At 36.5% G+C, this 19,084-nt stretch overlaps 1 long non-coding RNA gene across 2 annotated transcripts in view; it reads right to left on the bottom strand.

Annotated features, from left to right (window-relative positions):
• Positions 1-17,657, bottom strand: part of LOC140689102 (uncharacterized) — a 35,056-nt gene extending 17,399 nt beyond the window's left edge. The window contains exons 1-3 of one of the 2 annotated variants that reach the window (XR_012063977.1): positions 17,577-17,657; positions 15,140-15,239; positions 12,323-12,449 (exon numbers count right to left, since the gene is read on the bottom strand). This is a non-coding gene — a long non-coding RNA (uncharacterized lncRNA). Of the gene's footprint in view, positions 1-12,322; positions 12,450-15,139; positions 15,240-15,827; positions 15,874-17,576 lie in introns of those variants that run through there. The other variant, XR_012063978.1, reaches the window with a different exon arrangement.
• Between the last annotated feature and the right edge of the window lie 1,427 nt (positions 17,658-19,084).

The raw sequence follows: 19,084 nt of genomic DNA, 5'->3' as shown, positions 1-19,084 counted from the left end.
GCACACGTCCCACCTCCTTCTCTCTTTAGAGGGATGCTTCCGCCTTTGGGGCAGGGATGGGGATTCCTCGGCCTTCCTGGTGAGCCCTGCCCATGCTGTGTGGTGGCCTTGTGCTCTCTCTGTCCCTGCATAGCAGTGCACAATTTTTCTCGGGGCTGTGACTTGTTTTTCTTTCATTTATTTTACTTCCTATATTCTTCCTTAAATGAAAAAAAAAATATCTTGGCACATGGCCTATCTTAAAAAAAGGACTGTTCTGGTTTCCATTTCTAAGAGAATTTTGGCAGCAAAAGTCACAGTGCTGGATATTTTACTGCATGTATCAATCAAACACGGTGCATATGGAAACAGTCCTATCTAGATAAACCCTCAGAGCAATCACTGTTCACAAGCAGCCATTGCAAAAAAAAATGATTTTTCTAACCCCAAGTGGAGCAACAAAGAAAACTATAAGGTATGGGCAAAAAGAATGATTTAGTGACCAAGAGGAATGATACACTTTTCCAGCTCATAAAAATAAAGAATGGTAACTCATTTGCAGTCAGGTTTGATAAATCTGATTTTTGAAAGTCAGGAATCCACTCTTTGCAAACCCAGACCCCAAATTCAAACCATTTTAACAAAAAATGGGAATTTATTTGAAAGATTCTTGGTTGTCTCAGGGGCGCTTAAGGAAGAGTTAAAGACTCCAGCTATCAAAGCGGCCAGGAGGCAGAGGGGACCCCATCGCAACTGGAACCATCTCTCTTGGTGCTGCCTGGCTTTCCCCACGTGCAGAAGCAATGGCATGAGTTTCCCTCTTCACCACTGACAAGAGGCTGATCTATCTCCTTCAGTCCCAAGTCCAAATGTGTAGTGTGGAACTTCCTGGCATAGGTCGGGGCTGGTGCTCACCTCAGAACAATCAGCTGTAGCCAGAGAGATGGGATACCAGGCTGGCCTTGCTCTGGATCCAGCGAGTAGGGATCGTATTGTCCTTACATGGAAGTTCCCAAGTTAACCATGTAGATCCAGGAAAGACTGAGTAGAAAATACCATAGGTGCTGTCTCCACAAATCAACACTGTTTGGAGAACTGCCTTTTCATGCTTGTTTTCCTTACAACTTTGCTGCTTATAGGAAAATTATATGTTTCTTCAACTTAGGAATGGAACCCACGTTTTGTGTTTGTGCCTGGGGGATATTTTTGGCTGTAGGAGGTTAGGCTCACACTATCCCCAGAGTGAGCTCTCATGGCATTAAATATAGGCCTTTGTAAGAACCAAATACAAATGGATGTTAGCCAACATCATAGTTTGAAGAGTATTGTGTTTCTTCTAATTAAAGGCTCTTAGGCAGCAGCTGGACTGAGAAAAACACTTGAATCAAAGATCAGCATCTTACAGCATGCTGACTTTCAGTGAACTGTGAGCTGGGATTCATTGCCACACACCTCTTCCTGCCACGTGTGAGAGTCATTGCACTCTGTTATTTTCATCGTAACTAAAGTGTGGCCAACATGGCGCAGCACAGCACATTCTCAACACACTCCATTCCCTGGATGACTCTATGCAAACATGGATCACCACACTGGTATAAACATCTGAAAGCTTCTCATCTCTAACTAGAATATTGTCAAGGTGACTGGTTAATAAGTCCCAATTTGCTCTATAGGAACACTCATTAAAATCATTGAAAGCAATACAATATTCCAGTAATGTCAGCAGGAATACTAGTCAAGGTCTTCTCTTCCATAGGAAGAATTTGTATTAACATAATCACATATAGAATTCTTAAAGATATAGCAGGGTTGAGGAGAAATACATTGAGAATGCCCATTGGGAATGTACTGCCTACATTCACAGGTAATACAGTCATACTTCTGAGGAGGAAGTGGACAATGAGAGGCACGTGAATCAACAAAGGGAAAAAAAATCAACAAATGGCTTGTAAAAATATTATGTAATACAAGAAATGGTAATGGTTCATTAAAGATAAAAAGAAAAAATTTGTGTAAGATAAAAACTGTTCACTTAAAGGGATCCAAAGTAAATCTTTGAAAGTATCTGTTTTGTGTTCTCAATAAAATTCTCAAAAATATATCCTCTACCAAACAGAAGAGGAAAGAGAAGATGATAAGACAATAGACTGAGATTAAAAGGAAGCTGCTAAGTACAGCAAAAGAAACCATAAATAAAATGAAAAGACAACCTATGAACTGGGAGAAAATATTTGCAAATGGTGCAGCGGACAAGGGCTAAATTTCCAGAATGTACAAACAGCTCACACAACTCAATAACAAAAAACAAACAAACAAACCACCCAAACGAAAAATGGGCAGGAAACCTAAAAAGACATTTCTCCAATGAAGACATACAGATGGGCAACAGGCACATGAAAAAATGCTCAATATTGCTAATTATCAGAAAAATGTAAATCAGAACTACTGTGAGGTATCATCTCACACCAGTCAGAATGACCATCATTCAAAAGTCCACAAATAATAAATACTGGAGAGGGTGTGGAGAAAAGGGAGCCCTCCTACACTATTGGCAGGAATGTAAATTGGTGCAGCCACTATGGAGAACAGTATGGAAATTCCTTAAAAAACTAAAAATAGAATTACCATATGATCCAGCAATCTCCTCCTGGGCATATAGTTAGAGAAAACTCTAATTTGAAAAGATCCATGCTCCCCAGTGTTCATAGCAATACTATTTACAATAGCCAAGATATGGAAACAACCTAAATGCCCGTCAATTGATGATTGACTAAAGAAGTTGTGGTATATATATACAATGGAATACTACTCAGCCATAAAAAAGAATGAAATAATGTCATTTGCAGCAACATGGATGGACTTAGAGATTATCATGCTAAGTGAAGTAAGTCAGAGAAAGAAAAGTACCATATGATATCACTTATATGTGGAATCTAAAAAAAATGACACAAATGAACTTACAAGACAGAAAGAGACTCACAGACATAGAAAATAAATTTATGGTTAGAAATCCTTTCTGTCTTGTGCACTAAAAATCACATAGCTACCAGACATCAAAAGTTCTTTGAATTATCTAACAGCTGATAAATCCATAATATCTTCTTATATTTTTGTGGATGGCAAAGAATCAGAAACTGCATGACATGCAGCACCACATGCTACACAGTCACTGGAGCATTTTCCTTTGTCAATATCTACACCTAAGTCTCAAACTGTCCCTTTGTTTGTCATCCTGGGGTTTTTTAAGCCCTAGACCAATGCACCTGTTTTGGTTACTAATGCTGCATAACTGCTCCAAAACTCAGAGGCATAAAAACAACCATTCTGTTGTGTTTACAGATTCTGTGGTTCAGGCATTTGGCCAGGGTGTAGTAAGCTCTTGTTTCTCCTCCATGATGTCTGGAGTTTCAGATGAGAAGAATCAAAGGCTTGAATGACTCTAAAGCTTGGGACTGGGATTATCTGGAAGTTCCTTCATTTGTATGTTCAGAGCTGGACTGGATGACTAATGGCTGATCTCTGCTGGAACTGTCCATCAGAGGGCCCATGAATAACCTCTCCATGTGGCTTGAGCTACAACATCATGGCCAGGGTAGTAAGACTTCTTACAGGTTGGAGGACTCCAGGCCATTTATTCCAGTGAACAAAGCAGAAGCTGCATTGTCTTCTATGATCTGGTGTTGGAAGTCATATAACATCCCTTCTGCTGTACTCTCTTGGTCAAAGCAGTCATAATCTAGCCTGAATCTAAGAGGAAGAGACATAAACTCCACCTCTCTATGGAAGGGGTGTCAAAGAACTTGTAGCCATTTTGAAAAATAGCCACAGCACCTTATTTGGATGTGTGAGAGGTATGTTTCTTTTCCAAATTGGGAGAAAGGCAACTGTGAAAAGAAAGAAGAACCTTATAATATCTTGAAAGTATGTCTTTTCCTAGATAGATCAATTTTAGGAAAATTTGCATGTAGAGGCTGAGCATCTGGAAACTGATTCCATTAAAGCTATCCATCTCTCATGTATATACTGGTTAGTTTTCCATGCAACCAGGGTTGTATGCACTTTAGTTGGATTATCGCTGCTGCAGATTTGGATGTATTCTAGTGTAATTTTTAAATTATGAGAACATCTCACCATCAAATAAACAGCAATGACAGCAATAAACCCTGTAAACGACAACACAAAAATTGCTTTAAAATAAAAGAACAGAAAAAGAAAGCTGGTATTGACTTTCTCTTTTGCAGTACTAAAAACTAGAGGCCAGTGCAACACTGGGAATACAGGACTTGAAAGGAAATGATTGTGATTCAAGAATTCTCTACTTAGCAAATTGTCATATATGAAAGAAATTCCAAGATAAGAAAGAGCTCAGAAAATAAATTGTTTATATATATTCCAGAAATAAACACTCAAAAACACTAATAGAAGATGTTCCTGAGCTAATAAAGTGAGTGTAAGAATAAAATCTCAAGAATAAGGAGTATTAGAAATGACACCTTTGGTAGTGGCTGCATAGCTTTTGAATCTTCCTGAATCCCCACGTAAAAATAGACCAAGTTAGTAGATAGAAAAGCAAAATTCATGGATATAATTTATAGAAAAACTAAGTGACAAGGTAGCTCTAAAAACCAAATATAAGTGAGTGGTAACAAATCATCATAGGCGCAAGGTTGTATGCTACCCATGTCTGTGCTAGAGAGCAGAGGGACCTGAGAGTGGAGAATGCATAGTCCAGTCGTTCACAGGGAGACCGAGCCAGCTGATTTGAGGAAGCAGATGAACGTGGGAAGGCTTTTGCCACATGGCAGTGGATGAGTGGAAGGCGCTCACTGTAAGCCTAAAGTGGCTGAAGCAGGGTGTCTCATGGAACCTCAAAACAGACCCACTAGGACTCCTTTTAGGCTAGGGCTCCACACCAAGGAGAAACTGTAGGGAAGAGAAATGTAGAGGCAATATAGCCCAGGAGTGTGTAGTAAATGAGTCACCATATTAAGTATGATGCACAAACAATACAAGAGATTATTTTGTGCAGTTAACAAGGTCTCTCAACCAAGCCTCCTTCTAACAGTTCAGGAAAACTAAATTCACATGAAAATACACAACAGAAAAGAACTGAGGCCAAATTCCATGCAATGTTGCTATAGGAAAAAAAAAGAGATTAAAAAGTAGAATAATACCCACAAACAAGGAAAGCATTCCAGAAAGACATGTTCAAAAACAGATAAAACTGTAATGGGCTATTTCAAAACAAACTAAAAGAATTAAGAAACTGATACTGGCATGAAAGAATAACATTAAATAAGAATTAGAAAATCTAAGAAATGAGATGACAGATTCAGTAAAGAATTTAAAATATAGGAAAAACATTATTTTAGAAATGACTAAACTAGAAGGAAAATAAGAGTGAATAAATGCACCAGTTGTCTAAAGTGAAATAGAACATGAACAGGAGGAACCATCAAAATTAAGAGGAAGAAAGAGACAATAAAGGAGTTGAGAGACAATGACAAATACTGAAAACAGGAAAAGAAGATCCAAAATACTGATAATAGGAGTCTCTGATGAAGGGAAGAAAAGGAACAGAAAAATAAGAAGGGCTGTAATTCAAAGATGGTTTGCTGCCATAAAATAATATTTTAAATAACACTTTGAAAGAGTACACTGTATACCTAAGAAGAGGGACCAACACCAAGACATATTCTCGTAAAATTATTGAACATTACAGACCAAAAAAATCCTTTCAGCATCTAGGCAAAAATAGCAAGTAACTTACAAGGGAAGTAGAACTAGATTATCATTGGATTTTTTGACATTAACACTTATGTCAGAAAATAATGAAGTAACATATTTAAGATAGTCAAGGAAAGAAAATACAAGCCAAGAATTTATGTCAAAAAAATTGGCTTTCAAATATAAAGAACACAGAAACTGTTATCAGCATTCAAGAACTCAGGAAATTTTGTTCCCATGAGATTTTACTAAGGAATCTACCAGAAAAAAAAAGCTTCAGACAAGCAATATGACTCATGAGATGTCAACCTAAAGACTTGTGGCAAGTATTAAATATATAGGTATTTGCAGAAATAAGACTAAATGAGGTTTAAAAGAAAGGGGTTATAATATGGAGTGGCTAAATGATATGAAAATACAGATATAATCCAACTGTAATAAAGTGGAGGAGAAGGAGGAGAACACATACAAACAAAAATTTTAATGGTTTTCAAGAATTATAGCTGGTGATGGCAATACTAAATTGTTACTCTAAAACCACTGTATGTGAAGAGTGGATAAAGCAACTGAGTAACTATGGGATATTCTAATTCTATCATCCCTGTGTGTTTGAGAGCTAGGATTCTCAAAGTGGAGCAAAGGAGATACAGATATATTGAAGAGGTGAAGCAAAAATTTTGTAGTTTTAAATTTGAATTAGAAATATCAGTATGACCTTAAAAAGTTTTAACACATATGTAAAATATATAGTTAAATATAAAATTATTTAATATATTATACTACATAGCAAGGCAACTGTCAAAGTTTATTAGAATGTTAAAAAAAAAAAGTAGCGAACTTTCATAGCCAATTAGAAGGGAATCCTACTAGCTAAAGTTAGAACATTTTGAGTTTTTTTTCAAAAACCACATCATTGTGGTATAATTAGCATACACAGTTGAGTTTTATTAAGGATAAAAATTGTAATCAAAACCTATCTAATATTTTTAAATCCATGGAATATTTTTCGACCATCCGGTTGGTGACCTGCTGAGGATGACAGGGAACCAGTTCATTAACCTGAAAACTGAGTGAATAAATGGAAAGAATCAAGAGTTTATCCTGTATAAACTGTACTACAGAGCAGTCAAATGGTGGATCAGGGGAAATGCCTTCTTATAAAATTATTTCCAGCTAATAAATAAAAACAAAATGTTAGACTTTAATGTTACCATGTCTCATCCTACAATGCTGATCACCAATGGCTATCAACATCATAAGAAGAGAGAACTCAGACATCATGTGCCTCCAATTGTCTTACCAATGAGACTGAATTTGTCTCTGGACCCAGTTGCTCCTAAGCAGGAGACACAAAGGACTGAAACTATTGAAACTGTTGAACTGCACCATGAACATGTGATCAGCAAAAACAGACTGTGGGAAACTCTACAGGTTAGTCTTTGGTTCTTCAACACACTAATTGTAAGGAAAATGAAAATGTGAAGAGGGAAAATGAAGTTAAAAAAGACTTCAGAGACACATGGTGAACAAGACCAAAGGATGCAGACTTGGGTGAGAAAATCCTAAAGGCATGAAGGGAAGTGCTTATAAGTCTGGACAGAGTTTCTTCTTGTAGGGGAGGTTAGGGGCTGGAATTAGAATGGGACACGTGGAGGATTTTCTAGGGTATTTGGCAAGGTTCTGTTTCAATCTTTGAGTCTTAAACATTGATACTTAGTAATATATAGGCCACTAGAATTTTGTACCTCTTAATCTCCATGACCTATTTCTTTCCTCCCCCAGCCCCCTCTCCTCTGGCAACCATGTGGGTGTTCTCTGTATCTATAACTCCTTCTGTTTTGTAATATTTGTTCATTTGTTTTGGGTTTTTTAGATGCCCACACATAAGTGAAATCATGTGGTATTTGTCTTTCTCTGTCAGACTTATTTCACTTAGCATAGCAGTGTCTAGGTCATGTTACCACAAATGGCAAGGTTTCCTTCTTTTTTATGGCCAAGTAATAGTCAATTTTATATACACACCACATCTTCTTTATCCATTCATCTATTGCTTGGCACTTAGGTTGCTTTCATATCCTGGCTATTGTAAATAATACTGCTATGAATATAGAGTGCCAGTATCTTTTTTCAGATAAATACCCAGAAATGGAATTGCTGGATCATATGGTAGTTCTGTTTTTAGTTTTTTGAGAACTCTGCGTACTGTTTCCCGTAGTGGCCACACCAATCTACATTCCCATCAGCAGTGTAGGAGGGTTCCCTTTTCTCCACATCCTTGCCAACTTTTGTATTTGTTGTCTTTTTGATGATAGCCATTCTGACTGGTGTGAGGTGATATCTCATTGTGGTTTTGATTTGCATTTCCTTGATGGTTAATGATGTTGAACATCTTTTTGTGTGCCTGTTGGCCATCTGAATGTCTTCTTTGGAAAGAATGTCTGTTCGGTTCTTCTGCCTGTTTTTAAATCAGGTTGGGTTTTTTTGATGTTGAGTTGTATGAATTCTTTGCATATTTTGGATATTAGTCCCTCATTGGATGTATCATTTGCAAATATTTTCTCCCACTCAGTAGGTGGCCTTTTTGTTTTGTTGATAGCTTCCTTTGCTGTACAGAAGCTTTTTAGTTTGATGTCATCCCATTTGTTTAGTTTTGCTTTTGTTTCCCTTGCCTAAGAAGACATACCCAAAAAAATATTACTAAGACCAATATCAAAGCGCTTACTGCATGTGTTTTTTTCTAGAAGTTTTATGGCTTCAGGTCTTGTATTTAAGTCTTTAATCCATTTTGAATTTATTATTGTGCATGATGTGAGAGGGTAGTCCAGTTTTATTCTTTTGCATGTAGCTGCCCAGTTTTTTAAATACCATTTGTTGAAGAGCCTTTTTTCCCCCATTGTATATGCTTGCCTCCTTTGTTGTAGATTAATTGCACATATTTTTGTGTGTTCCCTTCTGGGCTCTGTATTCTGTTCCATTGATCTACTTGTCTGCTTTTATGCCAATACCACAATGTATAGTGTGGGGAACACAGTCAATAACTATGTCATATCTTTGGCGACAGATTATAGCTAGGCTTCTCCTGGTGATCATTTTGAAATGAATAGAAATATCTGTAACAGGAACTAACATAGTTTTGTAGGTCAATTATACTTCAAATACAAGCAAACTCATAGAAAAAGAGATCAGATTTGTGGGTACCAAAGGCGAGGGGTAGGGTAAGGGGAAATAGGATGAAGGCAGTCAAAAGGTACAAATATCCAATTATAAGGTAAATAAGTCCAGGGATGTAATATACAAGATGATAAATGTAACTAGCACAGCTATATGTTATATATGAAAGTTTTTAAGAGAGTAAATCCTAAGAGGTCTCATCACAAGAGAGAAATTTTGACAGCAGCATGTAAAACAATGAAGCTAGAACACACCCTTACACCATATACAAAAATCAACTCAAAATGGATTAAAGACTTAAACATAAGACAAGATACAATAAACCTCCTAGAGGAAAACATAGGCAAAACATTATCTGACATACATTTCAAAAATTTTCTCCTAGAAGAAATAAAAGCAAGAATAAACAAATGGGACCTAATGAAACTTACAACCTTCTGCAGAGCAAAGGAAACCAGAAATAAAACAAGAAGAAAACCTACGGAATGGGAGAAAATTTTTGCAAGTGAAACCGACAAAGGCTTGATCTCCAAAATATATAAGCAGCTCATACGACTCAATAAGAAAAAAATAAACAACCCAATCCAAAAATGGGCAGAAGACCTAAACAAGCAACTCTCCAAGGAAGACATACAAATGATCAAAAAGCACATGAAAAAATGTTCAATATCACTAATTATCAGAGAAATGCAAATCAAAACTACAATGAGGTATCACCTCACACCAGTCAGAATGGCCATCATTCAAAAATCCAAAAATGACAAATGCTGGAGAGGCCGTGGAGAAAGGGGAACCCTCCTACACTGCTGGTGGGAATGCAGTTTGGTGCAGCCACTATGGAAAACAGTGTGGAGATTCCTCAAAAGACTAGGAATAGACTTACCATGTGACCCAGGAATCCCACTCCTGGGCTTGTACCCAGAAGGAAATCTACTTCAGGATGACACCTGCACCCCAATGTTCATAGCAGCACTATTTACAATAGCCAAAACATGGAAACAACCTAAATGTCCATCAACAGGTGACTGGATAAAGAAGAGGTGGTATATTTATACAATGGAATACTACTCAGCCATAAAAACTGACAACATAATGCCATTTGCAGCAACATGGATGCTCCTAGAGAATGTCATTCTAAGTGAAGTAAGCCAGAAAGAGAAAGAAAAATACCATATGAGATCGCTCATATGTGGAATCTAAAAAACAAAAACAAACAAACAAACAAAAACAAAGCATAAATACAGGACAGAAATAGACTCATGGACAGAGAATACAGACTTGTGGTTACCGGGGGGGGAGTGGGGGGGGAAGGGACAGACTGGGATTTCAAAATTGTAGAATAGATAAACAAGATTACACTGTATAGCACAGGGAAATATACACAAAATATTATGATAACTCACAGAGAAAAAAATGTGACAATGAGGGTGTATATGTCCATGAATGACTGAAAAATTGTGCTGAACACTGGAATTTGACACAACACTGTAAAATGATTATGAATCAATAAAAAAAACAAGAGAGAAATTTTGTGTCTATATGAGATGGTAATGTGTTCAGTAAACCTAATGTGATGAATATTTCATGGTGCATGTAAGTCAAATCATTATGCTGTACACCTTAAACTTACATAGTGCTGTACGTCAATTATGTCTCAATAAAACTGGAAGAGAAATATGTAGGATAATATATGTATTTTTTAAATATAAAAGTAATTGTATTCTTTATCTACAAAGCAACAAAACTAGAAACAAATGACATAAATTTTAAACAACAAAAACAGAGGAAACCTTATACATTTGAGGGAAAAGCATGCTCCTAAGTAACTCTTGTAATTCAAATAATTTGGAAATTGACACTAATGCAGTTTATAGCAAAATTTAAAGGATTCAGCAAAAGCTGTATTCATACTTTCAGTCATACACTTACATTTTTTCTCATTCAAATAAATATTATTCAGGAGTCTTTTGGATGAAAGCAAATCCAACTTGAACTAGCTGGAACCATGAGAAACATTTATTGGTCCACAAATGGGAAGGATGGAATTGCTGGGGGAACTCAGTTTTCCCAGGGTCTCCATGTCCTGCACTGTCCTTGCTTCCATCTGTGTGCCAGCTTCACTCTCTCCTACTGCAGGTGAAATTTCTCCATGGAGTGCTAGATGTCTCATCAAGTTTTCACCTTTCCCATCACGGAGGAAAAGACTCCCTCCAAGTCACTTCCTACTCTACTCCAGCCTTCCCTTAAACCTTTCTTTTAGCTCCTGTTTGGATAATCCTGGAACAGAGCTCTGTTTGACTTAGGTTGGGTGAGATTGCTACCTTTGGGCCAATCACAACCACTGGGCTAGAAAAGCAGGTTCATTCCTACTCCTACTCAGAGCACATGCTGGAGAGCGGGAGGGGCAGCTAAGAAGCCCTTGTAAAGATGGTGGGGCTCTTTCTGAAAGAAGGGAGAGCTGCTTGGCCAGTGCTAACTACAAAGAAGAGTGAGAGCATATTCAACTCAAGAATTTAGTTTAAAAAACTTTTTTTAAAGCAAAGGGAAGAAAAACAGGAGATACAAACGAAGTATGAGGCAAAACATAAGAAAGTAGACAAAAAAATGTGGCAGTGAGTAAAAAAAGAGAGAGATTATAATTTAATACTGAAACAGATATTAAAATATAATATTAAATTATTATAATATATTGACTTTTACAGTTATATTAAATTAATGTTAAACTTACATAATATTAAAAGAGAATTTAAGGCAAAAATATTACCAGGGATGAAATTATTATTTAATAATAAAAGGAATAATTTATTAATAATATATTAAATTCAGAATCTGTATGCATCTAAACACTTAGCTTCGATAAGGAAAAATGTTATAAGGAGAAATTGACTAATCCAAAATTATAGAAGGAGATTTTAATATACTTCTCTTAAAAATAATAAACAAATAAAAATTTAGTAAGGCTATATATAAGATTAGAAAAATATTTCCAATGAACACATAATAGAAAACTGAGGTACATCTATTATCTCAAAATGTATATAAAGCGTTTATAAAAAATTTATCTAGTTCTAGACTGCAAATTTAATCTCATCAACTATTAAATAATTAAATAAAAACCAACATTTTCTGACATGGTGCAGTAAAGTTAGAAATTACTATAAAAGTAGTTTTAAAACCCCATAGAAATAGAAGCTAAAAATTATACTTCAGAATAATTGAAAGATTAAATAGTAATCATGAAGGATAATATTAATATCAATAGTCAAAATTTCATTTATAGCATTATTTATCTATTATTTGTTATACAACAAATGTTTGTTATACAACAAATGTTTGTTATACAAAAAAATTTTATTTTGTACTAGGTAGGATTCTCCAGAGAAACAGAACCAATAGAATGTGTGTGTGTGTGTGTGTAGTTATTAATGATAAGAAGCTGGCTTACACAAGTATGGAGGCTGACAAGTTCCAAGATCTGCAGTCAGCAAGCAGGAGCCCCAGGAGGGCCGATGTGTAGTTTCAGTCTGAGTTTGCAGGCCTCAGGAACAGGAGAGCTGATGATGCAAGTTTGGCTAGAGACCCAAGAAGAGTTTGCGTTTCAGTCCAAAGGCAGGAAAAGACCAATGACCCAGCTCAATCAGGCAGGAGTTCCTTCTCATTTAGTATTTATGGTCTATTCAGGCTTCAACTAATTGGGTGAGGCCCACCCACATTAGAGAAGGTAGCCTCCTTCACGCAGTCTACCGATTCAGATGCTAATCTCATCCAGGAACACCCTCACAGACAGACCCATTAATAATGTTCAGTCAAATGTTCAGGTACTCTGTTGCCCAGTCAGGCTGTTGTAAAATGAACCATCAGTTATTTACTTCACTCATAGTATTACTTAAACTTAGAAATCAAAATTAGCAGTCCACACACATATAGAAAGATAGACGATATGAGGCGGCAAAGGAATATCTCCCAGGTCAAGGCACAAGATAAAATCCCAGAAGAAGAAATAAGTGATAAGGAGATAGGTAATTTATATGAGAGAGTTTAACGTAATGATGGCCAAGATGTTCAGAGAACTCGAGGAGTATAGAGGCACAGAGTGAAGTTTTTAGCAAACAGTGGAAAATATAAAGAATACCCAAACAAAGTTGAAGAATAAAATCACTGAAATGAACAATACACTAGAAGGAACCACGAATAGACTAAATGAGGCAGAAGAATGGATCAGTGAGCTAGAAGACAGATTAGTGGAAATCACTACTTCAGAACAGAAAAAAGAATAAAAAGAAATGAGGATAATTTAAGAGAACTCTAGGACAACATGAAGTGCTCTGATATTCACATTTTAGGGGTCCCAGAAAGAGAAGAGAGAGAGAAAGGACCTGAGAAAATTTTTGGAGAGATAATAGCCAAAAACTTCCCCAACTTGGGAAAAGAAACAATTACCCATGTCCTGGAAGTGCAGAGAGTACCACACAGAATCAACCCAAAGAGGAACACACCAAGACACATAGTCATCAAATTGACAACAATTAAGGATAAGGAGAAGATATTAAAATTAGCAAGAGAAAAACAACGAATAACATACAAGGGAACTCCCATAAGGTTATCAGCTGATTTTTCAGCAGAAACAGGCCAGAAGGGAGTGACAGGATATATTTTAAATGATGCAAGGGAGAAACTTACAACCAAGAACACTCTATCTGGCAAGGCTCTCATTCAGACTTGATGGAGAAATCAAAAGTTTCACAGATAAATAAAAGATTGCAGCACCACCAAACCAGCTTTACAGCAGGTGTCAAAGGACCTTCTCTTGTCATCAAACCATAAGGAAATAGAACAAAAAGAAGAAAGAGAAAAAAAAAAAAGAGAGAGAGACCTACAAAAGAGTGTTTGGGCTGTTTGGGGTCTTTTGTGGTTCCTTACAAATTGTGGAATTGTTTGTTCTAGTTCTGTGAGGAATGTTGTGAGTATTTTGATGGGGGTTGTGTTGGATCTGTGGATTGCTTTGGGTAGTGTGGCCATTTTGATAGTGTTGATTCTTCCAATCCAAGAACACAAGAAATCTTTCCATTTCAAAACATGTAGTTCTTTCAGAGTATAGGTAACCTCCTTGGTTAAGTTTATTTCTAGGTATTTTGTTGTTTTTGATGTAATGGAAATGTCTCGGCCAGTTATAAAATTCTGGTTTTTGAAGTGAAAAAAAAATGAATGAAGGGCCGCAAATGGCAAAATATCTTTCTCTTTCATGGGTGACTTGTATTCCATTATATACACACACACACACACACACACACATATACATATATATATACACATACATATACATATACATACTGCATCTCCATTATCTATTCAGCTTAGGATGCTTCCATATCTTGCCAACTATAAATAATGTTGCTGTTAATAGCAGGGTATATGTATCTTTTTGAGTTAATTCTTATTTTGTGGTTGGCTTTATTCTTTTGATAACTATGTAAGTTTAAAAAGCTAAATCTCTAAACGTTCTTAGAAACAGTGAACAGTACATATTTATAAATTAAAAAATATATGTACAGTAAAAAAAAAAAAGATCTATCAAGCCATGAAAGACAGAAGAAACTTAAAAGACATATTGCTAAATGAAAGAAGCCAGTCTGAAAAGACTACAAACTATGATTCCAACCGAATGACACTCTGGAAAACGCACAGCTGCAGAAACAATAAAAAGATCGTGGTTTCCCGGGGTTTGGGGAGAGGGAGGGAGGGAGGAATGAATCGATGGGGCACAAGGGATTTTTAGGGCAATGAAATTATTCTGTATGATACTATAGTGGCTACATGTCATTATGTGTTTGTCAAAACCCATAGAATGTACAACATCAAGAGTAAACCCTAATGTAAACTATAAAAAAAAAAGGAACTAATTCCTGAGTCAAACTAATGCTAAAGAGTTTGGAAGAAAAGTAGAAACCATCAGTGGAGTCACAGAAGAAAAGACCAGTGAGTTCATAAAAAAATAGAAACCAACAACAAAAACAATTATAAAAATGGTAGAATGTATTGAACTGGAACTTACATCATGGCAGCACTTCAAAGAGAGAGAGAGAGACTGACTGTGTCAAATGAAGCCGATAAAGAAAAGTGTGGATTGAGAAATCTTTTTTTTCCTGTGGTAGAATTGTTCTAAAATGGAACTGTGAGGGAGACACAACTCTGCACATTTACACACACAAAACCCAAAGAATTTTGTATTTAAATGAGTGAATTTATGGCATGTAAATTATACCTCAAGAAGTCTCTTTCCAAATGAAGGCGTATTTAGCACAGATCTACCCAACAGAGCTGCTCCCAGGTATTCATCTCACAGGGTAAATGAAAACAGGTATCTAGAAAAAAGATGCGTGCATATATATACCAAAATATTTATTCATGATAACCCACACTTGAACTAACCCAAATGCCCATTATTAAGCGAATGGATTAATATTTTGTGATATAATCTTACAAGGTCAATTATTCAGCCCTACAAACAGAACGAATGGCATGTTCAAATAAAAACATGTAGTTCTAAAACCATGACTTAGGACAAAAGAGACAGACATCAAAGTATACCTTGTGATTTTTTTAAATTTTTATCAAATTCACCACCATCAAACTGATGGATGCATGTCGTGAGAGTGTGTGTATTTCAGTTGAAATGTGGCAAAGGGTATATATTCTGTGTTAATGGATGTGCTTCAAGCATATGGTTCATACACTGACTTTTCTGATACTGTTGAGGGTTAGGAATTTGAAAGATTTGTGAAATCATAAACTTTACATTCACACATTTCACTGTACTTTTATTGTATACAGATAAAAACACAAAAGGAAAGAGGTAAGAAAAAGTTACCGTTAGACAATAATGGAGAAAATGACATTTTAGTTACAACCCTCTCCCCTGACAACCCCCCCTCCTCCCCACCGACACTGACCAGATAACTGACCAGTCTGGGATGTCAGTTGCTGGCTGGGTTCCAGGTGGAATGTTGGGGTGTCCCCTGGGGCTTGTGGTGGCTGGGGGATCCACGGTAACTGGGCGGAGCCCTGGGTGGGTCAGTGCCATGGAAGGGCTGCTGTCCTGTGTGGAGCTTGGCTTTGGGCTGAGCCTTAGGACGCTGAGTGTGGTCCTGGTTTTGCTGCTGCCCAGTGGCCTGTGTTCTCAGCTCATGTTCCAGAGCCTCCACTGGGAGACAGCGTTGAGTCTGCCTGTCCTCAGTTTATTGGTGGGTGTCTTACTTTCAGACTTACTCAGTCTGTTAGAAGTCAAGTTAATGGAAGACATGAAGAGCAACTGGCAAAAGCACTGGCTGCACAGATCAGGGAGAAGTGCCACCTCATCGACAAGCTTTGTGTGGCTAAACAGGAGTGTGCCAAGATGGAGACAACCTTAAAGAACGCCAGGCTAGAGAAGGAGCCAGCAAATATACCCAGCCTTGCTGACACTTACAGGAAGTTGATGACAGTCAACCTGAGTTTGAGGAAGGAAATCAATTTTCTTGTCCAAGAACTGAAGAAAGAGAGATCTTTACAGTCTGTACAAGAAGAGATGGTGGAGATGCTAAAAGTGCTAAAGTTCCTGGAAGAGGTCATGAGAATCAGCACATCACAAGGGGCTTTTCCAAACCAGCCAGGGGACTGAGCACCGAGTCCTGATGGCCTCTTTCCCAGGAGTGGGCCCTCGTATTAAAGCTGTGCTGTTCCCTCCCCTCCACTCAGGCCTCCCAGACTGCCAGGCTGCGCTCACTCACTCAGCCAGATCCCCACCTGAGCTGCACGGAGGCCAGTGGGTGGAGGGCAGTCCCCTCCTTTGGACCAGAGTTCCTCCAGCTGTACCAGTGAGCACAGCAGTGAGCTCCTTCGTGGTCAACATCTCTCACTAAAATACAGTGGAACTCCCAGAACACACCATGAAGCATGGGACTTTTTCTATATTTAGCAAATGTTTGGATTATCTCTTATTAGTTGCGAAAGAAACGTTGTAATTGAAACTGATCTTCTACTTAGTTTGAATCTACATTAAACCTCATTTCTCAAGACAGTTTGGGTAACTATTATATATCAGCAATGTAAATGGAGTGTATATATAGTTATTCTGTGTACAAATATCACATTATAATTAGAAAATATATGCAATTTGTCAATATAAACTTTTAGATGGCCATAGCATTTATTTCTAGAGTTTAATTCTGAAGTCGTAAGTTTAAGTCAAAGAGCCTTTTTTTACCCGAGTATGTATAGTTTTAAAAAAAATAGATGAACTTTTTTGAGATGAAGTTAAATTGTACTCTTAGGAGAAACTTTTATCATTTAATTTTTATATTCTGCTATAACAATATCCATAATAAAAAATAAATTTGATAAATTAAAGAAACTAAGATAACCTGAATAAATTATGGTTTTTATAATAATAATAATGTATTATTTATACATTATTATAATGTATCAATAGTAATGTATCAGTGAAGTACCAATATTGTTTATTAATTGTAACAAATGTGGCATACTAATATAAATTTTAATAATAGGGGAAACTGGATGTATCAGCGGGTGAGTAACATGGCTTCTCTTCATACTCTTTGCTTAATTCTTCTGTAGATCTAAAACATTCTAAAAATAAAGTCTATTAAAAAAATTAAAACTTCGAGAATAGGCAGGAAGAAGAAAAAGGAGAGTGGACTCACCAGGCCAGTAGACCAAATTAAAGAACTAGAAACAGCCACATTCTGGGAACTTGGTTATATGACAGAGATGACATTAAAGCACTGTGAATGAGGGAGCATTACGTCATAAATGGTGCTGGCAATTGATCTGTATATGGGAAAAAACTGCATCCTAACCACAGAGCATACACAAAAATAAATTCCACATTCGCTAAACGTGAAAAGTAAAATTCATAACTTTTAGATGAAAATATAGGCTGATATCTTTATGATGTTGAAGGTAGGGAAGGATTTTGTGAATATGGCACAACAGGCCCAAACTATAAAAGAAAGTTAAGATGTGTTAAAAAATTACACATTAAGTATGCATCAAATTTCTATAAAACAAAAGAAACAGTAAACAAAGTTAAAACTGATACCATGAGCTTGAAGACATTTGTAATGCATTTTAAGGGGAAAAAATCCTGATATACAGATAGTAAAGAAATTGTGTACATAACTTGGGCAAAAACATTTTACATGTACACAGACATACACAAATATATACAATGCTGTTTGTAGTAGGAACATCATGTAAACAATCTAAATGTCCAACACTGGGAGAATGGATATATAAAACTTATTATAGTCATATAGCCAAATATTTATTATACAGCAGTTAAAAAGGATGAACTAAGACTACATATGTAATACAGATACATCTTGAAAGCATAAACTTGAATGAAAAATTACAATAAAAACACATTTAGCATTATACCACTATATGTGTATAAAACACATGCATAACGTTACTGTCAAAGTAGAAAACATGGAAAAGAAGGGCAAGTAGTAATTTTTATCATCACAGTTATAATTAGATGAAGCTACAATAAAGGTTCAGCTCTATCTGTAATGCTTTATCACCTTTGAAAAAAATTGGATCAAGTCTGGCAAAAATAATAATATTAAAAAAATCCAGATGGTGGTTCAATGAATTTTAGTTGTATCATTCTTTGTAACTTTCTGTATTTATAAACATCTCATAGTAAATGTATCTTTGAAGAAATCTGTGTAAATATTCTCAACAGAAGCAAATGTTTTGGCTATTAAGATGAATCCACACAAACTAGTTTTCATTAACATTTGCTGACCTCAGGAATTACAGCCTTTGAGTTTGAGGCAAAGATGATCATGATTCGGGCAGTGCACTTCCTGAGCAATGTGGTTCTCATCCCCACCTGGGTCAAAGAAGCCCTAAAGAGCTCAGGAACCACGTGTGAACTTAACTCTTCTTGATTTTAAAGAAAGATTTCCTGTAGAGTGAGAATTCTGCTCTCTGTAGAACCAGAGATCACAAGAACTGTAGTTTTGCATTTATTAAGAGGGCACCTGGCTGTCTAGGAGGATACCTCTAACTATCACTAATTCATTCAACAGCAAATATTTACTGGACATCTACTTTGGTTCTGGAGACATACTGTCAAACAGGGCATGGGAGGCAGATGTGTAAGGAAATAATTCTCTAGTGCAGTGAAATTTTTAGTGTTTTA

The sequence above is a fragment of the Vicugna pacos genome, chromosome 25 (assembly GCF_048564905.1).
Source record: "Vicugna pacos chromosome 25, VicPac4, whole genome shotgun sequence".
Classification (NCBI taxonomy): Eukaryota; Metazoa; Chordata; class Mammalia; order Artiodactyla; family Camelidae; genus Vicugna; species Vicugna pacos.
This window is presented reverse-complemented; position numbering and strand designations above follow the sequence as displayed.